Source organism: Tachypleus tridentatus, chromosome 4, assembly GCF_004210375.1.
Source record: "Tachypleus tridentatus isolate NWPU-2018 chromosome 4, ASM421037v1, whole genome shotgun sequence".
Taxonomy (NCBI): Eukaryota; Metazoa; Arthropoda; class Merostomata; order Xiphosura; family Limulidae; genus Tachypleus; species Tachypleus tridentatus.
The window spans coordinates 73,022,740-73,039,918 of record NC_134828.1 but is presented as its reverse complement, the minus strand read 5'-3'; the positions used below and the strand labels follow the sequence as shown (position 1 = coordinate 73,039,918).

The 17,179-nt window shown below is 36.4% G+C and overlaps 1 pseudogene across 1 annotated transcript in view; it reads right to left on the bottom strand.

Moving 5' to 3' along the window:
• Nucleotides 1-15,588, bottom strand: part of LOC143249428 (alpha-mannosidase 2-like) — a 28,272-nt pseudogene extending 12,684 nt beyond the window's left edge. The window contains exons 1-2 of the transcript XR_013027778.1: nucleotides 14,483-15,588; nucleotides 8,176-8,348 (exon numbers count right to left, since the gene is read on the bottom strand). The product of XR_013027778.1 is annotated as an alpha-mannosidase 2-like (transcript). The remainder of the gene's footprint in view (nucleotides 1-8,175; nucleotides 8,349-14,482) is intronic.
• Between the last annotated feature and the right edge of the window lie 1,591 nt (nucleotides 15,589-17,179).

Below are 17,179 nucleotides of genomic sequence, written 5' to 3'. Positions count from 1 at the left end.
TAGTGAAAGTAAAGCCAACAAACATCGTGATATAAAAAACAATTCAAAAATAAATCATACACTGAATTTGAGATAATACTGGTGAAGAAACCTGACCAGCCAGCCAAAATAAGCAACTTCCAAAGAACAAGGGATTGATTGATCGATTTAGTGTTTTATGGCACAAAGCAGCGAGGCTATCTGCGCCAGACACTCGGTAAAAATGTAAAAAAAAAAAATAAAAATAAATGTAGTAATAGACATAAATGGAAATGAAGGTAAAACAAAAAAGTATAAAACCAATGTTGACACCTAGTCTACAATGTTAAGATAGAAGGCAGAGTATAAGAAGTTGTAAGGTATTTACTCTAGCAAAAAGGTAATGACCATAACCCGCCAGGAAGACTAACAGATAAGTTCAAGAACCACCGTCAGTCACCTGAAGTTGGTCTTTCCAGTCCTGGTTCCGGGTTATGTGTCATAGCAACCAGTATCAAAATGCAAAAGAATAGAAGTTTTAAAAGATACATAGCAAAATTGTAACAATGAGTAGCCAAATGTCCAGTAAAAAGATAAAGTCAAGTAAATGGAGTAAAATTTGTAAAAGTAAATGAAGGTAAAAACAAAACAGCAATTAAAACAGAAAATGGTGTAAAAACCAATGGTGACATCCAGTCAACAAAGTTGTAAAGAACTGCCTGTTGCAGAATGGTAATGATCATAATCTGCCAGGAAGACTAACAGGTAAGTATAAAAACCACCGTCAGTCACCTGAAGTTGGTCTTTCCAGTCCTGGGTCCGGGTTATGAGTCAATATGGCCAGTACTAAAAAGTTAAGTAGTAAAAGTGTGAAATGATATGCAGCAAAAGTATAATAACAACTCGCCAGGACGACTAACGAGTAGTTCAAACAATAGCGTTAGTCACCTGAAGTTGGCCTTTCCAATCCTGGTTCCTGGTTATGAGTCAATATGGCCAGTACTAAAAAGTTAAGTAGTAAAAGTGTGAAATGATATGCAGCAAAAGTATAATAACAACTCGCCAGGACGACTAACGAGTAGTTCAAACGGATAGTTCAAACAGTAGCGTTAGTCACCTGAAGTTGGCCTTTCCAGTCCTGGTGTCGAGTTATTTAATGTTCTGGCCATTGTCCAATGTCAAATTGAAGGAGAGAGATTAAAACTGTAAAAAAAGGAACCACAATTAAAAAGGTGTAATGAATAAATATGCAACATTAAATGAGATTAAAAAGATTAATGGCCATTAAAAAATTAAAAACATTATCAAGGTGGACAGAGTCATCATCACCAATAACTCTGTCCAATGTTACAGACTGACCCTGGGAAAACTATGTTTAAAATATTGCCATCGTTGAGAATTGTAATGATGGCAAGAAAGTAAAACATGGCTGATAGTGATTTGAGTGTTACACAAACTACACATTGGTGCATCAGCTCCAGATAAAAGAAAATGATGAGTTAAAAAACTGTGATCAATGCATAGCCCAGTGAAAACAACTTCCTCCTTCCGAACTTTACGGAAGCTAGATGGCCAAAGTCCAATTTTGGGTTTGATTTGAAAAAGTTTGTTGTCACGTTGCTCACTCCAAGTGGACTACCAGCTGGCACGGAGCCGAGCCTTGAAGACAACACCATAGTCCATGTACGGAATAGGCATAGGAGTGATGGTGCTGGAGCAGACATATTAAGCTGCCAAGTCTGCAAGCTTGTTCCCGCGAATACCAACATGGCCTGGTATCCAGAAAAACTGGATTGAAGAAGCTGCTGATGAGAAATGGGCCAGTCGGTTTCAAATATCAGCGAGAATAGGATGGGAGCTAACGTGTAGCGATTCCAAGGCAAATATAGAACTAAGCGAATCAGTATAAATAGTGCAGTTGGAGTACTGCTCAGCTGCAATATGATCCAGGGCAAGAGATATGGCATACAGTTCAGCAGTGAACACAGAAGCTGTAGAAGGGATTCTGCACGCAACTACTGACCCATAGCAAACCATAGCAGAGTTCACTGAATGACCTGATTTGGAACCATCTGTATAAATGGGAACTGAATGATTGTTTGAAAGATATTCATTTAATAAAAGGCGATACTTCCAATCTGGAGTATCTGCCTTTTTTAGGTGACTGAAAGAAAGGTCACATTTGGAGGCTGTAATAAGCCATGGTGGGATGGGCCAACCTGTGGAATCTGCAATGTTATCCAAGGACAGACCCAATTCATCCAATTGCACCCGGATGCGAAGGCCAAACGGAGCAATGACAGATCGTCTGTTCTGAAAAAGTACTGCCCACCAAGGAAGGAAAACACATTTCCAGGTGGGATGTTTTGGTAAGGAATGAAGTTTCGAAGTATATTGTAAAGATAGTTGTAAACGGCGAAGGTGTAGAGAAGGTTCATGAGATTCAATGTATATACTTTGAACTGGAGAGGTACGGAAAGCCCCAATGCAGAGTCAAAGTCGTTGGTGATGAATAGGGTCCAGCATCTTTAAGGCCGAGGGTCTGGCAGAGCCATAGACCATTGATCCATAATCGAGTTTCGATCTAATAAGAGCACGATATACCTTTAACAGTGAACAGCAATCTGCCCCCCAACTGGTAAAAGAGAGTACACGGAGGATGTTCAGTGCTCTTGTGCATTTGACCTGAAGCTGCTTTTAAGTGTGGTATAAAGGTCAGTTTACAATCAAAGATAAGCCCCAAGAACTTGGTCTCCGGGACCACTGGCAGCAAAACTTCACCGATATGAAGTTCAGGATCAGAGTGAATACCCCGTCAACGGCAAAAGTGCATGCATACAGTTTTGGAGAGAGAGAAATTAAAGCCGTTCGCCAGAGTCCACTTCCGTACACAATTGAGGGCGGTTTGTAGTTGCTGCTCAATATATCTCATGTTTGAAGACTGACATGAGATGTGAAAGTCGTCGACATACAGCCCATTCGCAACAGTGAGAGGGAGTTGTTCAGTGATGGCATTTATCTTTATACTGAAGAGTGTAACACTCAATACACAGCGTTGAGGGACTCCAAGTTCCGGTACAAAAGAACGGAAAGTGTCGAACCCACACGAACTTGGAATCTCCTGTCCATTAAAATTTTTTAATAAACATGGGTAGATGGCCACGTAACCCATATGTATGGAGGTCTCATAAACGCCATACCTCCATGTTGTGTCGTAAGCCTTCTCTATATCAAAGAATATTGATACAAGATGTTGGCGGTTGAGAAAGGCTTCTCTGATAGATGTTTCAAGACAAATTAGGTGGTCTGTGGTGGAGTGCTGTCGACGGAACCCACACTGGGTGGGCGAGAGGAGGTTGTTTGATTCAAGGAACCAAACAAGATGAGCATTAACCATCCTTTCTAATGTCTTACAGAGACAGCTCGTCAAAGCAATTGGACGGTAGTTTGAAGGAATCTTGGGATCTTTCCCTGGCTTAGAGAAAGGTAAAATAATAGCCTGGTGCCAGGCATCAGGAAAAACATTCTCCTGCCAGATCCGGTTGAAAACAATCAGAAGGACATCAAGAGAAGCAGGAGATAGATGGTGCAGCATGTCATAATGAATATCATAAGGTCCAACAGATGTACTGGCAGACCGATGAAGGGCCATTTTTAGTTCCACCAGGGTAAAGGAACAATTATAGTCAAAGAAACAGTCAGTTCAAAAGGAAAGAGGTGATCGCTCTACCCGAGTTTTGATGGCCAGGAAGGTGGAGGAACAAGCAGAAGTGCTAGATACCCGGCAAGAGCTTTCACCTAGAGTGTTAGCGATGTTCCGAACATCAGTCACCTCCTGACCATCAGAGAGTAAGATCGAGAGGGGGACAGAATTGTAGTGCCCATTAATCTTTCGAATCCTGTCCCATATGATCTTGGAACTGGTGGTAGAAGATATGCTGGTTGTGAACTTAATCCAAGATTCCTTCTGGCTTTGACGTCTTACCCACCTAGCATGTGCACGGGCCCGTTGGAAAGCAACCCAGTTTGAAAGTGTGGGATATCTACGAAAAGTATCCCAGGCCCACTTTTGAGCCTTCTGTGCTAAGTGGCAAGCAGGATTCCACCACGGACGAGGATATCGTGGAAAACGTGTCGAGGTTTTAGGAATACACTGAGCAGCTGCATGTGTAATACAGTCAGTTACCGCTGCTACACAGTCGTCTATTGATGGCTGATTTACGATGGCAGGATCAAGTTCTGCGAAAGCAGTGAAAGTGGACCAGTCTGCCTGATCCAGCTTCCACCGGGGCACGCGGGTAGGGTGGCATCGACCACGGCCAGTCTCTCTCAAAAGGATCGGAAAATGATCACTGCCTAGTGGATTACTGTCAACCCTCCATGAAAAATGGGAGAATAATGAAGGGGAGCAAACTGAGAGATCAATAGCGGTAAAGGACTGACTAAGTGCATGAAAGTAAGTGGAAGAACCAGTATTGAAAAGAGAAAGATTGTGATCAGAGAGCATCCGCTCTACAGATCGGCCCCTCCCATCAATAATAGCACTTCTCCAGAGGGGATGATGTCCATTAAAATCCCCTAGGATTAGAAATGGAGATGGCAATTGTTCAACGAGATCATCAAGATCTGATTGATCATATGTCTCTCCAGGGGACAGGTACAGAGAACAAACAGTAATGGTATGACCCAAGGAGACACGGATGACTACAGCCTCCAAGGGTGTGTTGAGTGACAAAGACAGGGTGGGCACGTGTTGATCAACCAACAGTGCCACCCCTCCATGTACTCGACCATCACACAACCTGTCATTTCTGTACAGAGAAAACTGCCGAATGGAGACAGTATCAGCAGTTTTGAGAAATGTTTCTCGTAAAGAAAGACAAACAGGATGGTAGGAAGCAATCAGCGTTTTGATATCATCCAGATTAGAACTAAAACCTCGACAGTTCCATTGTATCAAGATGGCCATTTTTAAGAATGGGTAGGTGAAGTGGCTGGAGAACCCTTCGGTTTACGACCACGTCTTTTTTCTTTACTGTCTTTAGTCGGAGGAGGTCTATCAACCTCCATGGATCCTGCTCTGGGTCGGGTGGGCAGGTGTTTGTTATTGAAAGGGGAATCCAGTGACTGAGGACGCGAACGAATGATTGTTTTGTCTCTTGTGGTGGGAGAAAAAGATGTATCAGAAGAAATGCCTGCATTTGAAACTGAAGGACGTGGATCTTGAGGTTTGTTGGAAGGTATGGGAGGAACAGAGATGGGTGTGGAAATCGATTCATCAACCTTTTTAACCACGGAGGTCAAAAGGTTTTTCATTTGTTTTGAAAACGATTCTCTTGGAGGCACAGAGAGATCTGTCTGCACTCCCACTGTAGTTGTGGAATGAAGTGCAGCAGCATATGTCTGAGATGGAGTTGTGGACAGCAATTTCCGAGCCTCAGGATAGCTAATGTTATGTGTCGTTTTCAAATGCTGCACCTCTTTTTCCTCCAACCATTTTGGGCAAAAATGAAAGTAAGAGGGGTGAGAACCATTGCAGTTTACGCAATGTGGGTTCATGTCACAGTCATAGGCATCGTGGTCCTTGCCTCCACAACGAGCACATGTCAGGGAACCACGACAAGATATCTTTGAGTGGCCGAATCTCTGACATTGGAAACATCGAAGAGGGTTTGGTATGTATGGCCGAACCCTGCAAGTGAGATAACCTGCCTTGATGGTGGCAGGTGCACGTGGTGAAGTAAATGTTAAAACGAGGGTATTTGTTGGCAGTGAAACTCCATCTTTGCAAGTGGAGATGCGCCTCACTGCATAAACTCCTTGAGTGGAGAGACCAGCGAGAATCTCTGACTCGGGAACGTTCTTCAAATCCCTTTCAACAATAACTCCTCGTGAAGAATTCAAGGTAGCATGGGGTGTAACCTCAATAGGTATATCCCCAATTGCCTTTGAATTCAAGAGGAGTTCACTGTGTTGGGATGTGGATGTTTCAACCAATATGTCACCAGATCGAAGTTTCTTTACTGACTTTGGAGAGCCAGCAAGTCCCTCTAGTCCCTTTTGAATAAAAAAAGGGGACATTTGCCCTAGAGGTTTTTCTGAAAGAGAATGTACTATAAGAAAATGAGGTACGTGTGTTACTGATATTGAAGATTGCTGTTCTGAGTATTCAAGACGTGGTCGCTACCCATTGACTGTTTTTTTTACAATTTTATTTAAATTTTTTAGAGGATCCATAGGAAAAAGAAAAAATTTCGGTACCCACTGACCCCACCCACCATGGAGCCCTACAAGGGGACGCACTACAAAGTCACGCAAGGACAATGCAGCAACGCCAGGGTTTCGTGAGCACTATACCCAAACACCAGCATCAGGCACAATGTCCACAACACCCGTTGAGAACTTCCAACACTGGTACTTGGTTGACTCTAGCCCAAGTGGACCAGCCGACTGACCCAAGGGGGGCCACCCAAAGGCCGCCCGTCTACAGGAATTCGAGGCCAAAGTGGTGTGTTAGGGTTGGACCCCTCAACCACCAGGATCCTCTCCTCCACTTCACGGGTCGCCACGCACAGCAAACACGTGGGTGGATGTTTCGATCCCAGAGAAGGTAACCAGATAGAACAGAACCTTCCCTGGGAGGTCCCCTCACCACATACAGGATTCCACACCGAGGGGAAGAACAAGGGAAAAATGCTTCGTAGGATAAGGCTATGAGGTGCCAAATTCTCATATAGTAGTGGAAATACAGATCCAATAAGTGCATTCTTTATATGAATGCCCTCAACACTCATAGTGAGGAAGAAAAGGGTTTTAATCCTTAATCACAAAAAAACCTTCTGAAAGAAAACCTGCAAGCCCAAAGATTCTTTGCAAAATGAGTCCAGAGGTGAACAAGTGTAACAGCTAATGCCCCACAGGTCCAAAACTGAGGGGTGGTTTCAGACATAACTCATCACTGGACTCCTTGGTGGTTGACTTCTCAGGGGTGCACCATATCCACAAGACAAGTAACACTCCAAAAAAGATCTTCATAAAGGAAAGAAAAAATGGAACAGCCCTAAAAGGAAAAGCTAAAAGAAAATAGAAAGCTAAATAAGTAAAAAACGAACACAAGCTGGTTGAAAATAGAAAAACGCCAAAGTACAAGAAAAAGAAAAAATTCCTCAAGGCAGCCAAGAGTCAACATAGACTGAAAGAATCTGCAATAATATAACAATCAGGTATAGAATGGTGAGGAGAAAAAAAAACTAAACACATACCGATATTTTATCTGTCACTTTTGTTGTATGAGCAACCATAATTAAATATGGGGCACAGAAATGCTTTTAGTTATTACCTTTAATACTGTGAGCTGCATACACACACACACGTGCGTGTGTGCGTGTGCGTGCGTGTGTGCGCGTGCGTGCATATAATCATTAATACAATGAAACTTAGTAAGACAAAGGCAAAAACAAATTTATAGCAGTTGCTAAATAACCTCAAAAGTTAAAAGGTATACACTTGGCAAAATAAAACTGTGAAATGGAACCCAAAAGGCAGCAAAAATATTGCATGTCTTCAACAAACTTACAACTCAAAAACCTCTTACAAAAGCAACTAATAATAATAATAATATCTGGCTATTTAAACTCAGAACATTACAAGCTACTTGCCATTTACCATCCACTGGTAGTTGTAGACATGGTAGTAATCCCACTATGCTTATTAAAAAGTTAAGAAATATATTTGATAGCTCTTGTCTGTTTGTTCAGTTAAGCACAAAGCTACACAATGGGTTATCTCTATCAACCAAGAGTAACAAACCCAGTTTTAGCATTATAAGCTTTCAGGCTTACACCCAAGTCACTGAGGGGTGTTTGCTAGTATATGTATCCCTTTCCTGTAACTATTTCAGGAATAATTGTCATAGAAAATAAACTCTATCCTTCAGACCTACACGTACATAGATAGTATGGCATAGTAAGGGATATGACATTCTGTAATCAAACTGGTACTATATTTGTGCACAATTCTATATAGATCTAATATGAGCCATGTTGGGCCCTTACTGACATTTACCCTTTGGAAAAAAGGAATTCAGTACAGTTTTTCTTCAGCTCTATTAATCAACAGAGAATATAATTTTTACTCTGTTTCATTAGGCATATATTAATTGTAACTTATGGAAAAATGTACAAATATCCATAAAAGTGACTTATCAAATAGTCTTACCTGTCCCACCAGTATGACAAATAAGAAATTTCTGCCCATATAAAAGTCATGTCTTTGTACTTTTGTAGTTTGTTAACCATGCTGTTCAAAATATGTGACACTGATGTAACATAATATTCATCATAGGTCTTCAGCCAGCCAGGGTCAGGATGGGTATGAGGCATAACAATTACCTAGAGTAAAAAATAAAAATAATTAATCAATGAATTTAACTTCATTCAATTAATAATAATTAATTATCAATACATAATTAATTCACACTTAATTATCCCAACTTTTCTTTTCTCCATACAACTGCAAATATATCTACTATGAACATGTACACTGAAAGCATTCTAGCATTAACCCATTCACTGCATCTGAATTGAAAATGTTAACTAGTGAATACTGATACTAAGTTTTTAATACATGCACTACATTTTCAGCCACTTGAATCCTTATGTTTCATGTGCATGTTGACTTGAAAGTACAAATCTTTACATTGACAGATAAACAAAGCAGAAAATTAATTTCAATTACTGATTACTTTCTTCAGTAAAAGCTTAGAAGTTTTGCACCAATCTTGATGTAACAAATCAGCTATATGTACTTACAGTCAATGAAACAAACAATATATTAATACACCTTTTAAATGTTGCTAATTACCTCTCTTCCAGTGGCATAACTTCTAGTAGTTTAGTCAGTACAGGCTCAGAAGCCTTTCAGTTAAAGCACTTTTTAAACTGAGAAAGAATTACCATATAAACAGAGCTCATACTGACAATTGCATAATGATTTAGAAATTTAGGTTTACATAAAGCAGATGAAGAATATGATATACAACAGTGCCAATAAATCTCTGGCTTACTACTTTTACAACACTGAGCTGCACATTGCACATCATGAATTCTTGCCCCAAAAAAGATAGATAAATCATATATCTAATGTGAAAGATGTGACAACATAAAGGAGAACACAACTAAATAGCAAACATTTAGCTCTTCCACTAGAAGCTCAACTACAATAAACACATTGATCAAGACATACAATAGAGTGTTCTACAGTAAACATAACTTCCTGCAGGACTCACTATGTTTAAACAAGAGAGATAGTTTAGCAATTTTCTACCCTCTGTATTTCCAACTGTAGTAACGCAAACTATTACATACTTTTAGTAGATGTGATCTACCAGACTCTTACTTCACATATTAAATACCAATGCAGACCATTAAGAAATACCCAAGATACATCTTCAATTTTGAGTTTCTTTTCTTCTTCTTTGCACCAAAAGTATAGGAACTACTTGATAGAAAAGCATACTTTTAAGGATTATTTTCAAATATAAATACAAATCACATCTGCAGTTACTCAACCACAAAAAAACTAAAATTTGACAAAATATTTTGTGCAAACCAAACAAAATGGATGTGAGCTATTGATATAACATTTTTACATCACCTTTACTTAAGAGAAAAAGTTAGGCCTTAATATTTTGTTATTCAGATTAAAGACAGCTGATTTATAACAGCAAAACTATGAGGTGAAAGGATGTGTAGATACATGTATTTGTTCAGCCAAGCAAATTTGATTAAAAATTTCTATTTCAAGTTTTCAAAAGAAACATGAGTGGATGGTTGTTATTAATTATTCAGTTTCAACTCTGAAGCACAAATTTACTGAATCTTGGGAAATTACCTTAATTAAAGAACATTTTGCATCATGTAATATTAGCTTAAGCAATTGGTATAAATAATAATGCTTGGTACAGCTGTACCAATTGCTTGAGGATGATGACATAAAAAAGTGTGAATCTAAATTCCAAGCAATATGAGAAGAGACACTATTAACACTGTTTTAGAAAGGAGAGCCTATCACCATATATTTTAAAGAACTTGGTTGGTTCTGTAAAGTAAAGGTATTTTCCAAACAATAGGGTTGCAATCCCAAAATTACTGAGTTACTTTTGAGCATCATTTTCTTACTTGCTGTGGTTTGTTGGTGTGCATTGACAAAAGAATCATTATATCTAATCCAAAACACCTCAGGAATGAAAAATGTGCAGCCAAAAGAGGACTGAGTGTAACATAACAAGTGATTAAGAAGTGATAAGAAGCAAGACTAAAATATAATACGTCTATGCACCTTGAGTCTCCATCATGGTATGTAATTATTTGTTCATTAAAGTATTTGATTGCAATCGTAAACTATCAATGAAGGTAAAATCTACAATGACAATTGGGTCTTGCAAAGCACAAGATTCACAATGACTGGCATAATACATAAATAAGCCTGATTTTGATAAACAAACTATTTTTTGTTTGTTTATATTTAATGAAGGCAATCATGTCATGAGAGATTTTTATGTCAAACCTGACAATTCAGAGCTTTTCTTAAAATTTAATTTTTTCAGGTCTTCCAGTACTAACATTTTTACGGCTCACTTTCTTTAAGGATATGCAAATCCTGATATACATACACAAATAGATACATCCTTACACATGCCTAGTTTATATTTTAAGAAATATTTATTAGCATCTAAATTACAAATGCAATAATTATTTTAAAACAATAAATATTTTATATTTGATTTTATAGATAAGTGAAACAAGCAACTACTGATAAATTAAAAATCAAAATTTACCCTGCCATCCTGAATGATAGGATATTCCATATCATTGAGAAAGTAAACATGCATTTGCAACTTTAGATCTTACATTGTAAATACAGAGGATTATTTATGATCTAAGGGAACAAACTGCCTATTCATTCACCTGTCACTGGGCATACCTACATGGGTTAATGCACTCCCTTGTTTCTTGTTGATCTGCTAGTACAGATGGATGGTGCCTAAAAGTGAGACTTCTGAAAAACATTACATTATCCAACTTTCCAGCACAAATTTATTCTATTATAAAATTATACAAGGAATGTAATTTTAGTATTTTGAAGAGAAGATTATACTTGGTACTTAATCATGGTAAAGTAAGAGGAAACAAACATACTGTTGTATGAATTGCTAACATTAACACAGTGAGAGTAGTATATAAATTACACCCTCTCTCAAAATAAAAAAAAAAAAAACAGTTCACCATGCCTAAAGTAGAAAACTCCCTTAAAACTGTAAGAAAGGATCATTCAGATGGATTTACTTTAAAAACATGATGCAGGAAATGTGTTTACATGTTTCTTCCCAAACACAAAGCTGAATAAGTCCAATTTTCAAAAGCTGTTTAAGCACTGTCATATGACATATGGAAGTATGGCATTATATTGGATGAAGAAAAATGCCTACTGAAGTTCTTCCAACAAATTAGAGCAATTTATTATTTGTCTTTCAATGATAAAACATTTCAAAAATTGTACAGAGCAATTTGCCAAAGTTCCTCCAAGGAATTTACGTTGATTGCAAGTTCTGGCTAAAATTGTGAGTTAAAATCAAGAATACAAAAACATTCCAGGGTGAATTCTGTAAACAGTTAGGCTAAAAAACTGTCATCACTACAGTGTGAGAAAAAATTTTGTACTGACTGGATGCTCCATCAAGACAAAGTAACCAAATGTCCAAGTCAATATGCCAGTTCTTCAAAGAGATGCAAGTACAAATATGATTTCCTGTTATACCATTCACAGACATTTCCATTAGAGCCTTTAGACTGTAAAGAAAAGGCTTCAGAAGTCAACATACTTTCATGGTTGATGACTTTTGAAAAGTATGTAAAGAGGAGAGTGGGACAACAATGACCTTGGTGTATTACACAAAAGCCTTCTGTAGTAAACACTATGCTGCAGGGCCATAATCCATAACCAGGAAAAACTCAGAGACAATAATCTGTGTTAGAAGGATTTGTAAAGCCTAAGCACTCATCATTGTATCATCACTTCAGATTGTGAGTACCATTCTTCATGAGTCTAGCAGATAAGTCCATCAATTACTCTATTAGCACTTATCAATCACACAGCTATAATCCTTACTAAATAACCTATACTTCTGTATTTCAAAGAAATTTCTTTGATCAAAATTGTCTACATTTAACTATGTTTCAGTTCTTCCCATTATATCAAACTCCTCAATTCCTACCAGTGCTCCGAAGTCATCTGTTTTATATCTTACACCTCTCATATCACAACAGTAACGAACCTTCTTCTGTACATTGTTCTGACACTAGATTGTTACCCACATCCTATTTTTCTTCATTTTGCTTACCCTCATGCACACCACTATCTAGTCCTACCTTAAAGCATCCTTTAGAATTCAGTTAATATCCCTTGTAAATAAGCACACCTCTCATATCCTTAAAAGTATTCACAGAAACTTTCAGGAATTCAAAAAAACAAAAGTATATCAAGCCACCTGGAAAAATCATACTACATGTTCAAAATAAAAAAGAATTTTTCTTGCTAACAAGTTATCAACTAGCATGTACCTAAACTTCTATAGCATATAATTATTTTCCATAATATTTAGAATTTCATTTCCCACCTTGTATTTTCATTACATCAGTAAACTTCCCATGAGTACTTTATCAAAATCCCTGATAATTTTAAACACTTGAGCTAGTTCTCCTTTAGCTCTTCTAAATTTAAAAAAATTTTTTAAATGTCCAAAAAGTTCAGTCTTCCTACTTTAAATGATTAGAACCAGGAATATTCTTTGTTTATAGTAAAGCACAAACCTACACAATGTGCTATCTGTGCTGAGACCACCGTATCTAAATCCAGTTCTTAGAATTGCCAGCCTGCACACATACTGCAGAGCAAGTGGAGACAGGAATATTTTGGGTAGCCCATTTCTGATCTTTTTTAAGAATAGCAAAATCTTTTTTATAGCAAGGGAACTGACAGCAAAATGTATAAATGCAATAATAATTTTCTTAAACATCTATCACATGCTCAAAAAAGAAAATATTTATTTCACCATTTCTTAGTATACCGAGATATACACTTCTACAAGGTTAAAACAGTACTAGGTTCATGGTATGTATTGTGATAAACAAGCCATAACAAAATACATGTTACAGCACAAAACGTATCCCCAGAACTCTGTTTAAAATGACTTAAAAGTTATAATTTTTATATTAACATGCATACATAACTGCTTGAACAGTTACATACCCCCTCCCAAAAATAACATTAACAAATGTTAATTTCAGTTAAGCGAATACAAAATATAACAGTTCCTTTTGCTGCTTTTTCTTTGTACCCTTCCTGCAAATCAACATCACATAATTCCAGCTTATGAATCAATATGTTTGCCGTAGTCGTTTTCCTCCAAATTATTTCACATTTGTTTTGAACAGCTTTCATACAGACATGTTTGTCAAGTTTTATCAAGCAGTTTTCTGTGATGACAATGAACTAAAAATATTTCCACACATCTGATCTATAATTCAGTTTTTGATTTTCACTCAGTGTAACTGCTGTTCACTGACTGCCATTGAATGCTGTACAGTACACACACACCACTTGCAATTTACATACAACCACAGTAGCATGTTACTAAGCCTTTAACAATTTGCAGATGAAAAATTGTAGGAGATTACAAAATAAAACTTACTTTTGCTGCCTATTATTGTTCTACAGTACTGTGTATCATACTATTTCATAAAACATCAACATGTACTGACTTACTGTTACCTCCCTATTTTTTAATAAAACTGCCAACTGGTTGTCATTATTTTATCTAACATATTCTTCACTTTCAGTTACGAGATTTTAGAATAACTAGTGAATAATTCATTGTGAATTATATGGTTGCTAAAATATCAGGAATCATTGCTGAATATGAACAACCATATTTAATGTGGCATGTTTTTATTGTTTTACCTAACTGTAATTCTGATGCTGACAATTGTCTACATATTTAAAAAAAAAAACAGTAGCAAATGACCAACAAAAACGTAAGAAGCAAGTTGTCTTTGTAAATTAAAAATAAAAGTAAATAACATATTGAGGTCTGAAAAACTCAAGAAATAAAAATAAGTTGCAAATTCACTCTGTACTACATCAGGTTCAATGAAAATATCTAGCAGCATGTTACTGAATACACTGTAGCAGTGGAAGTGATTATTATTTATAAATTATCTATATTCCTACACCACCATAAACTAATATATAAAACCAACAGATTAAATGTAGTTTAAAACTTTTTACCCAAACATAAATTAAAACTTACAAGTACATGTTCACTTTTCACATTTACTTTTGTAATGCTAAAACAGAATCACCATTTCATATAAAGATTTACAGAGATATGGACTGATTTCATGAAATTTAATGCCTTATTCAAGTAAGATTTCACTTACACCACAGGAAGTTGACAACACTTTACCTTCAGGGGTAGTTTTGGCCATTCTTTTCTTCTTCTCATATAACGATTTTCAAAAGTCTTATTCCAGTAGCTTCTTTCTGAAGGGTAGAAGTTCAATGTTGGATAGACATTTGTGGCATTAATGTCTACTTTTGATATTGCAGGGACTAGTGTGCACTTATTATCGTCTTCTGAAACAACTGGATGCACTGGCCACAAAGAAGTTGCATGACCATTTATATTCTGCATACAGTTATGCTGTGTACAACCCTTATGTCGATGTAAGCGAAACACAGGCGCTGTATTTACATCACTCATAGAATAACCAGAAAATCTTGGTGCATGTGAGGTATAATAAACTACCAATAAACACAAGCCAACCAAAACAACCAAAACTATCAACAAACGCAGACGGCTTTTCCTTGGAAAACACCACATTTTGAAAAATTGTATGCAAAAATTATTAAAAAGGCTTTAACCAAATCATAAATAAAACTCACAAAGTAAAGAAAAATCGACTAATGTGAGCAAAAGAAAATGCTTTTCCGAACGCATATATAATTTTTAGTCTGTTTTTTAAATCTCTAAACACTAAAGCCAATGGATCAACTTAAGTCAATGAAATACATTGAACAATTCTAATTTCTGGTTAAAAACAAGTTTTTTAAAAAAACTTATAACACTATAATTAAGCTGAACCAGAATCTTATGAAATATTTCCCAATCCGATAACAAACTATTCACAATAACATAATACTAATACAGGCACCATATGGCTACTAACACTACTACTGCTACCTTACTGCATGCTGTTGAGCTAGTGTACTGTTTCTACGTTAATTAATACAAAGTAGTAGAAGTAGAATTTAAAGTTGAAGTTACCGTTATATTTATTAAACAACAATTCGTCATCATAATAATTCAATTAGCAGTACCCTAATTTTATAAATTTTGTATTATGTTAAATCAAGACTAACTTGATAGACGCTTATTAAGATCGAAACCAATAACAGCAGTAATATTTAAATTACAATATATTATATCGTACACTTCTTACTATATCTCGCTTCCCTGGATATTGTTATATCCAAGGTTGCTAGATACGACACTAGAAATCCCTAGTGGTGAGCCAGTTCCCCTATTTACAAAATACTCATACTAGAACAGGACAGTTGCTTTGCTTTTGATCGATTCTTAAATTCCCAATAAATTCATATTAAATTGATGAGATATAAATATTAACTAGAGTAACTATAATAAAAATATTTCTTACTAATTATACATTTGCTCTAGGAGTATGTTTGTTCCTTTGTTGTTTCAGTTTAAATTGATAATTATTATTGTTTTAGTGTGTGTTTTACTTATAGCAAAGCCACATCGGGCTATCTGCTCAGCCCACCGAGGGGAATCGAACCCCTGATTTTAGCGTTGTAAATCCGAAGACATACCGCTGTACTAGCGGGGGGCATTGTTGTTTTTAATAATACATAAAGTAGTACAGATATTTAATGAAATAGTTTTTGTAAATCGAAAACCATGCAAAATCTTAATATTACGTAATCGCTGTTATATTTATTATACTACAATTATGTTTACACTTAGAAGATGGAAAAGTAGAGTGAAAAGCGCAGCTTAATGGCAAGTAACATTGACTAGTGATAAAGTCCATTACTGTTAAAAGGCAGGGTTAATATTTTTAAAAAGTCGTTAGAACACTATGAAAAAAGTTAAAAGAGTGTACTAAAGCAGAAATGAAATCTTCTCCCTTAATTCAGCATTAGCTTCTTATTTGACTTATTCTTTTCCAAGATTTTCCACAGGTTTGACTTTCCCCAACAAATAAGGGCTTAACACTTATTTTAGCAACCTGATTATAACCCCGTTTTTATTGTTTCGCTACAGGTAATATTGTTTATGGTTTTGTTTGGAATTTTGTGCAAAGCTGTAGCGAGATTATCTGTGTTATCCATCTCCAAGTTTGTAATGACAGACTAGAGAAAAGCAGCTAATCAACACCGCTCTTAGGCCACTCATTTACCAACGAATAGTGAAATTGACCGTAAATTACAGTGCCCCATGGTTGAAAGGGCAAACATACAAGGTGTGTCAGGCATTTGTACACGTGCCCTTAAAGAGCAAATCGAATACCCTTATCACCTAGCTTTTCCAAGCTGAAGGTAAGTTGATGAAGAAAGTATCGCTTAAAACTAACTTAAAAGTTTAAGTCTAAATATTTTTATAAATTTTAAAAAATTATTTAAAGAGTATAAAAATGCGAATTTAATGACAGTAAATTAATGTACATTATTGATTCGTTATTGAATTAGAAATCTAGTTTAGCTTTGCAAATTTTGAGTTCGTGTCTTCAGAAATGTATAATAAATATGACAAGTGCCGAACATATGAGAAAATTAATAATAATTTATAATGGAATATTATTGACTTGTTACTTTGTTTTGAAATTGGTATTATCTTCAATTGCGTGGAAGTTGTATTTATAGAACTTTAAGCTGAATAAATAAAACGCTTTAGTTACTGTTTAGTGAATAGGACTTTGCTTTCATTCTTTTATTTAATAATGTTGAAAGAACTCGTGCAACCACTGAAACCTTTATAAAGTATCTTTGATAAAACATTTTCGACTCTCCAACACGTGAAAGACATCATAACAAGTATTATGGCTTAAGACCAGTTTTCACACCCTCCCCCCTCCAAATT